Here is a 9,378-nt window from a genome sequence, read left to right as displayed (position 1 = left end):
TAAAAGCAGTAAGGGAAAAAGGTCAAGTAACATATAAAGGCAAGTCTATCAGAATTACACCATATGCCCCAGTACAGGGGAACCCCAGGGCCAAAAAGGGGGAGTGGGTGGGTAGGGGATTGGGGGTATGTGTATGGGGGACTTTTTGGATAGCATTGAAAATGTAAACGACGAAAATACCTAATAAAATATAAATTAAAATAAAAATTCTAGCAAAAAATATAAATATATAATTTCATTTAATTAAATTTATATATTTAAGAAACATATATCAATATAATTTAATCTATATTATAAAAATACTAACGTAAAAATATAATTAAATATATAATATTTTACATAATTAAACAGAGTTCAATAATTTGAGAAAGAATAGGGACATGGAGTAAATTGATGCATGAAGAATGGGGAGGAAATGATGTAGAGTTCCCATATTTGGGTTTTTTTTTTAATTTCTTTGTTTTAATTGGGTATTTATTTCATTTATACTTCCAATGCTATCTCAAAAGTCCCCCACATGCACCCTCACCCACTCCCCCACCCACCCACTCCCACTTCTTGGCCCTGGCGGTCCCCTGTACTGAGGCATATAAAGGTTGCACTACCAATGGGCCTCTCTTTCCACTGATGGCCAACTAGGCCATTTTCTGATTCATATGCAGCTAGAGAAACGAGCTCCAGGTGGGTACTGGTTAGTTCATATTGTTGTTCCACCTATAGGAGTGCGGATCCCTTTAGCTCCTTGGGTACTTTCTCTAGCTCCTCCATTGGGGGCTCTGTGATCCATTCAATAGCTGAATGTGAGCATCCACTTCTTTGCTTGCTATGGCCCGGCATAGTCTCACAAGAGACAGCTATATCTGGGTCCTTTCAGGAAACTCTTGCTAGTGTATACAATGGTGTCAGCATTTGGAAGCTGATTATGTTATGGATCCCCGGATATGGCAGTCTCTAGATGGTCCATCCTTTCCTCTCAGCTCCAAACGTTGTTTCTGTAACTCCTTCCTTGGGTGTTTTGTTCCCAATTCTAAGAAAGGGCAAAGTGTCCACACTTTGGTCTTCGTTCTTCTTGAGTTTCATACGTTTAGCAAATTATATCTTATATCGTGGGAATTCTAAGTTTCTGGGATAATATCCACTTATCAGTGAGTACATATTGTGTGAGTTCCTTTCTGATTGGGTTACCTCACTCAGGATGATGCCCTCCAGGTCCATCCATTTGCCTAGGAATTTCATAAATTCATTCTTTTTAATAGCTGAGTAGTACATTGTAAATGTACCACATTTTTTGTATCCATTCCTCTGTTGAGGGGCATCTGGGTTCTTTCCAGCTTCTGGCTATTATAAATAAGGCTGCTATGAACATAGTGGAGCATGTGTCCTTCTTACTAATTGGAACATCTTCTGGATATATGCCCAGGAGAGGTATTGCGGGATCCTCTGGTAGAACCATGTCGAATTTTCTGAGGAACCACCAGACTGATTTCTAGAGTGGTTGTACAAACTTGCAATCCCACCAACAATGGAGGAGTGTTCCTCTTTCTCCACATCCTTGCCAGCATCTGCTGTCACCTGAATTTTTGATCTTAGCCATTCTGACTGGTGTGAGGTGGAATCTCAGGGTTGTTTTGATTTGCATTTCCCTGATGATTAAGAATGCTGAATTTTTTTTCAGGTGCTTCTCAGCCATTTGGTATTCCTCAGGTGAGAATTCTTTGTTTATCTCTGAGCCCCATTTTTAATGGGGTTATTTGATTTTCTGGAGTCCACCTTCTTGAGTTCTTTATATATATTGGATATTAGTCCACTCTCTGATTTAGGATAGGTAAAGATCCTTTCCCAATCTGTTGGTGGCCTTTTTGTCTTATTGAAAATATTGTCTGATTAAAAATATTTTCTAAAACAGAAAGTATTTATTGTTCAGAATTATTTTGGTTGTCTGGAGTTTTTTTGTTTTTCCATATGAAGTTGAGAATTGGTTTTTCCATGTCTGTGAAGCATTGTGTTGAGATTTTGACAGGAATTGCACTGAAACTGTAGATTGCTTTTGGCAAGATGTTCACTTTACTATGTTATTCCTTCCAATCTATTAGAATAGGAGATCTTTCTATCTTTTGAGGTCTTCTATTTCTTCCTGCAGGACATGAAGTTCTAGTCATACAGACGTTTTACTTGCTTGGTTATAGTTACACCAAGATATTTTATTTTATTTCTGACTATTGTGAAGGGTGTTATATCTGTAATTTCTTGCTCAGTCCATTTATCGTAGGTATAAAGAAGGCTACTGATTTGTTTGACTTAATTTTATATCCAAGTACTTTGCTTAAGTTGTTTACTTGACATTTCCAATTTCTATCTTCTTGTATCCTTTTATTGTTTTATTGCTCTAATTAGTACAACCATTTTGGAAAACAATCTTTCAGTCCATCAAAGACTTGTAATAATTCTACCTGAAAACCCAGCTATACTTCTCCTGGGCATATACACAAAAGATTCTCCACCATACCACAATGACAAGTGCTCTAATTCGTTCACACCAACCTTATTTGTAATAGCCAGCAACTAGGGACAACCTAGATGTCCTTCAACAAGAGCATGGATACAGGAAATTTTGTTAATTTACAAAATGGAATAGTATTCAGCTATTGCAAGTGGATGGAACTAGAAAATGTCATCCTGAGTGAGGTAACTCAGACCCCAAATTACATGCATAGAATGTACTCACTGTTAAGTGGATATTAGTCAAAAAGTACAGAGAATACCCATGATATACCGCACAGGTGCTAAGAAGTTTATCAAAGGAAGGCTCAAGTGTGGATGCTTCAATCCCACTTAGAAGGGGGAACAAAATAATCACTGGAGGCAAATGAAAGAGGGTCTGTGGGTAGGAGAGGGGAAAGGGATAAGGGGGCAGGATCAGGTATTGGTGGCGACAAGGGAGAAGTCCAGAAGTTCAGAAGAATTAATGGGAGTATGTAACTGCTGGGGGTGAGGGTTGTTCCTGTCTAAAAGAAATGCAGGGACAAAAGTAGAGCAGAGACTAAAGGAAAAGCTGAGCAGTGACTGGCCTAACTTGGAATCTGTCTTATGCGCAGTCACCAAATTCTGACAACATTACTGATGTTTTGTTGTGCTTGCAGACAGAAGCCTAGTATGGCTATGCTCTGAAAGGCTCTAATAGCAGCTAACTGAGACAGATGCAGATACAGCAACCAACCATTGTACTGAGGCCAGGGACCACAATGTAAGAGTTAGGGAAATGATTGCAGCAGTTGAAGGGGATGGCAACCCCATAGAAAAAACAACAGTGACATGTAACCATCCCTGAGAGCTCCCTGAGGCTCAGTCACCAACCAAGGAAAATAGGCTGGTCAGAGGCCTCTGGCACATATGTAGCAGAGAAGTGCCATGTCTGGCCTCAGTGGGAGAAGATATCTGGACTCTTGTAGAGACTTTACACCTTATGGAAGGGGGATACCGGAAGGGGGAGCATAGGCTCAGAGGTAAAGGGGAGGAGGATGGGAAAAATGAGAACTCATAGAGGGGAACTGGGGGACCGGGAAAGAGGCATCATTTGGGATAGAAATAAAATAATTAATTAAAAGAAAGATTTCCTATACCCTAGAGAAACACTCAGAAAAGAGCATAGTTTGAAAGTTGTTTCCAAGAGTCACAGCAAGCTTGTCCTCATTTAATATGATTCCCTTCAAGTGTTTTATGAAGTGATAGAAAGTTACCTAAAAGAATTTGAACATGATGATCTATATTTTAGACTATAACTTATAACATTAAAAATGAATATGGATCACCTTTTCACTTTAATTTTTAAATACTTTAATAACTAAAAATAAAGGACAGCACTATCTTATTTTAGAATATAAAACTGGTCACAATACAATTTAGCAGGCTCACTTTATTCTTTGTATTTCTTCCAAATTATTTTGATATTTAAGATTTTCTCTGTGTGGGTGGTGATACATTTTTATTAGCACATCTGATTATTACCCTGCTCAGAACCAATTCTAAGTCATCAATGCATTGTCAAATTGTAGGTAGAAAGAGTTGTTCTATAATTAGGGAAGGCATACAGGAAAGCTGTTAAACGTTTGTTACCGTAGAGTATTTCTTACGACATTTTCTTTCTTTTTTCTTCATAATGCATACAGAGGCTTTCCTTTATGATGTAATTATTAACTGCTTTGTAGCTTGTCCTGTGGAAATACAGAAGTAAATAAGCATCATTTTATTAACAAAAATAAATATGGGGGAGGATATAGGGAACTTTCAGGATAGCATTTGAAATGTAAATAAAGAAAATATCTAATGAAAAATAAATTAAAAAATAAATATTGGTAATTTTATCATGAGAAAACATTATGAACAAAAGTAATAAAAATAAGTTGCAAATCTGCTTAGGGATTTCCTTATTTTCCAAGGCATGAGAGACTCTGCCAAGTCACTGTGGATGCTGACCAGAGGCCTCATCGCTGGCATGCACTCTGCTGGAGGTTACTTTTTCAATCTCAGTGTTTAAAGAATAAATCCAAGGCTTATGGGGATTTTGCCATATTTTCAGAATGTCTTTGTTTTCCATTCCATGCTTAACAATATTTGTGTATGCATGGGAGGTGAGGGGTTAACTCTATAGACACAGCCCAAAGGAGTTTTGCAATGCTACAAGGACTATGAGGACACCAAATCTGAAGAGTTAAGTTGTCATAATAGTGAATTTATATTAGACCCAGGCGGTAACTACAATTCAAAAGACCAAGATTGGCCAGAGAATTAACATGAACTTGCATTATTGATGCTCACTGTATTGCTGATGGAAAATATATGGGAAAACTCCTATAAAGACTTGAATTTCCTAGGCTGAACTTCAAGAGTGATTATCACAGGATACCAGCTTCTTTCTTTTCTCTTCCTTTGTTTCTAGTTTTTAATTCTACTGTACAATACATTCCTACTCTAGCCTCCCCTTCCACCACCCTTCTCATTCATCTACATCACTTCTTTCCTCCAGATACACTGCTCCTCAGTTTCCCTTCAAAAACAACAGGCCTTCCAGGGATATCAGCTGAACAGGCCATAAAAAGATGCAGATACTGGGCACAGATCTTTACTTCAAGGCTGGATGAGGTAACCAAGCAGGAGAAAAGGGGTCCAAAGATCAGGCAAAAGAGTAAGAGGAATCCTTAGTCCCACCAGCTAAACAATCACCACATATATGGAGCACCTAGCCACCCCCCCCAAAAAAAAAAGTCACATGCAGGCTATGTGATTATCAGTTGAATCTCTGTGAGCCCCTATATGCCCAGCTTAGATAATTATGTGGGCCATGTTCTTCTGGTATCTTTCATTCCTGTTGCTACTAAAATAATTCCTCCTCTACTCTGTGGGGGCTCCATGAGCTTCATTTATATTTGGATGTGGGTCTCTGCAGTTGCCAGAAGAAGCCTCTCTTTGGACTTTTGGGCTAAGCACTTATCTGTGAATACAGCAAAATATTATTAGCATTGACTGCTTTTTTATTTTCTTTTGTTTTGGTTGATTTATTCTTTTTGTTTGTTTTGTTTTGTTTTGTTTTGTTTTGTTGTTTTGTTTTGTTTTGTTTTCTTTGGCCTTTGTGTTTGTTTCTACCCTAGGTCTCTGAGCCATCCAGCTCTCCATTCCTGACCATCCAGGCACTGTTTCCATGAGGTAACTCTCGATGCTTGGGCCTCAAATTATACCAGTTATTTGTTGGCTAACCAAGTTCTGAGCCACCATTGCCCCAGCACAACTAGCGGCAGGACAAGTGTTTTTCTATGGTTTGTGGCTGGGTTTATGTTCCAGTCTTACAACTGGGAGCCTGGCCTGGAACATTAGCTTCTTTAGGTCAATTTTATGCAGCACTTTATAATCACCACTATAGCATCTCTTTTTTTTTCCTTTTAAATTTGTATATGATCAAAAATATTGTTAAAAACTGAATTGGTGTAGTTTCTATAAAATATTACATCAATTGTCCTACATATTTTGAGAATAATCTATGTATTGATTTTAATGAAAATTATGAAATATGAAAAAGCTGTAAAGAAATTGGAGTATGCACATAAAATGCACGAGTATATCAGCACAGAGAAATAAAAATTACTAGCACAAGAAGAATGAATTTTTTGTATTTACTAAGTTTGTGTGTGTGTTTCAAAGCCTGTGTAGAATTGAGAGGACATGAAAAAAGTCAGTTCTCACTTGCTATGTTGTTTTTGATCAGACTCTGGTTGTCAGATTTGGCTCAAGGTTCATTTACCAGAGGAGCCATCTAGATGAACAAATCCTGTAGGCTAAACATGGTAAAAAGTCTAAGATTGCAGGATAGAGAAAATATAGTTATCTCATGTACACTTAAGGTAGGTGAGGATGTAGGAGAATTTCTATGGTTAGCCAGTGCTGGTCAAACTGTGAACTGCTAGATCCTTATCTTGCATCTGTTTCTATGATATCCTGTCTACTTCAAAGATATTATCACTGTGAGAAATGACAATTTAGTTCATCAATTGAAGTATTGCTCCAACTTGCATGTCAAACATCATTTAAATCTCAGTTGACGTCATAAGACTTAATTCACAGATCTTGAAAATAATTTGCTTTTATTTTTATGTCATCTGACTTCTTGTGGAACAAGAAATTGTTGGTAAATATTGACTTACCTATCTTGAATTATCAGTTTCAAGAGAGGAACATCATAAATGATTGCCACGCTTTTGAGGATTAAACAGGAAACTTATCTCATAACCAAGATAGCACAACACACAGCTGATGACAAAGGAGGTCAGTGCTTTCAGCAAGAACAGCCTTTATATGCAGCAAGTTTTTATTTCTGGTGCCTTTTCACTTGGTCGACCTAGCATTACAAGTTGAACACATAGATCATTTAAAATAAAAGCATAGATTGGCAATATGGTGCTAGCAAAATATTTGGACTTTCAAGTGCCAAATCTATTAGGTTAATTATTCACTCATAAAAAGGAGATGTTATATTCTGTCCACTATTTTCTAATACTAAATTAAACATGAGTTTCCTAGAGCTGATTCTTCAGACTATGGATAAAATGGTTGATAACATCCACTGTATTAAAAATCGAAAAGTTTAACATGTGCAAGTAATTTTTAGGGCTTTTATGTCATAAAGTACAAATTTCTCTTAAAAATAAAAGACAATTCACTTTTCCATTTATACATAATCTCTAAGCAGTATTTTTTTGGGGGGGGAACTGAGTCACTCTACTGTTTTAAGTTATAAAACAGTACTGTTAAGTTACTGTTTATAGTTTTAAGTACTACAGAATGTACTAGAGAGACTATTTTTACTTCAGGGTTTAATTCTGCATTCATAATGGCACAGTTTGGAATGACATGGCAGACAGAAGAGTCAAGCCTTTTAAGTTTTAACTATATATAAAATCTACCCAGGGAAAATAGTCCCAGTCACTGAAGTCTTGATTTACAGTTTCTAAAGTATTTTTGAAGGGATTTGCATTTTAACAATCAAACAGATGTTTAAAATAAAATATCACTGTAATAAATTCCATTTAATTAGGAATGGATGTGTGCCAGGCTGATTTTGTCTCCCACAGTGGTGGGGAAACTGTGAAAAGGCATGCAAAATACACTGTAGTTTTGGCACATTTTTTTTTTAAACAATCTAGGTTGGGTGCATTAGTTTGAGTTATATATCCATATAGCAATTCTGTAATGAGAATTTATGTAACTTAATTCACGTATTAACTCATTTTGTTTGCAATTATAAAGAATATAATGTTAAAATGAATTCAAATTGGGGATAAGAACATATCCATCTGTTTCTTCTCAAAGTGTAGTTACAAATAATAAAGATATCCATAGAATGAAAACAAGCAGCTTTTCATCAAAGTGTTGTTTTGGTGATCAACCAAATCCTACCTGTCTAATTAAAACAGATCAGTGGATGCTCACAGTCAGCTGTTGGATGGATCACAGGGCCCCCAATGGAGGAGCTAGAGAAAGTACCCAAGGAGCTGAAGGGATCTGCAACCCTATAGGTGGAACAACATTATGAACTAACCAGTACCCCGGAGCTCTTGACTCTAGCTGCATATGTATCAAAAGATGGCCTAATCGGCCATCAATGGAAAGAGAGAGGCCCATTGGACTTGCAAACTTTATATGCCCCAGTACAGGGGAACGCCAGAGCCAAAAAGTGGGAGTGGGTGGGTAGGGGAGTTGGGGGGAGGGTATGTGGGACTTTTGTGATAGCATTGGAAATGTAAATGAGGAAAATACCTAATAAAATATTTTTTAAAAAGTTGTTATATATTAAAACAGGTAAAAAAATTACAGAAGGCCATAGAGCACTAGTCATAACTACTGGGTATGCATAACACTAGTGGTGTATAAAACGTGGACCTGTCTATTACAGTACAGAGCAGGTTTGGTGATAAAAACCCTGACAGCTACAAAGTACCAAATAACAGCTTGAGTTGCTGGTGCAACCCACACTTAATACAGTGTTCCATCACTGCAGGAGGTTTTTTTCCTTAAACAATTGCCAGAGGTAGATTTTATATCCTATCCTTGCTTGTTTGCACCACCAAATTCTAATCTGAAGTCTGAGTTGTTCATTTTATTGCTGCTACTGAGGAGAAGCCACACATCCATGTATTCATTTAAAGGAAAATAAATGGTATTTTCAGCTCATACAGTTGGAAGCTTTTCCTGATTCTTTTTTACCATCATAATTTTGAATTTTCTAAATGTGTTAAAATGTATTTAAGCTCTCAGAAACAAATTTAATACAAAATACTATCAGCTTTGTAAACAGCCTTTATATGTTCTGGAAGAAATTGATTGTGAAGAATTTCTTTTCACCATGTGCAGTTTTTTAAAGAGTTTGTCAAATCAAGTGACATTAGTAATCCTGATGCCATTCCTGAACTTCAGATTAACACACTCAGCGCTTTGCATGTTTCCTCAAATATAACAGAAATACCTATTTTTCTCCCCACATATTATGCTTCTATTCAGGTACACCACTTAGCAACTCCAAACTGTGATAGAACTCCACTCATTCAGCCATGATATTATGCTATCCCTCCCATACTTCAATAATTTCTTTGAAATATGATTAAAAAATTTTCCTGAAACATCTAATTATTTTCATTATACAACATCACTTTTGCCAACTTTCTATTATATATATATATATATATATATATATATATAATGTGATGTTGTATAATGATGTTATATATATATATATATGCCTTAACCCCATTTCTTTTCATCTTTGCGATTATTTTTTATAAAAATATAATAACATGGAATACCATTAATATTTTAAAGTATAAATGAGACTCC

Source organism: Mus caroli, chromosome 3 (genome assembly GCF_900094665.2).
Source record: "Mus caroli chromosome 3, CAROLI_EIJ_v1.1, whole genome shotgun sequence".
NCBI lineage: Eukaryota > Metazoa > Chordata > Mammalia > Rodentia > Muridae > Mus > Mus caroli.
This window is presented reverse-complemented; position numbering follows the sequence as displayed.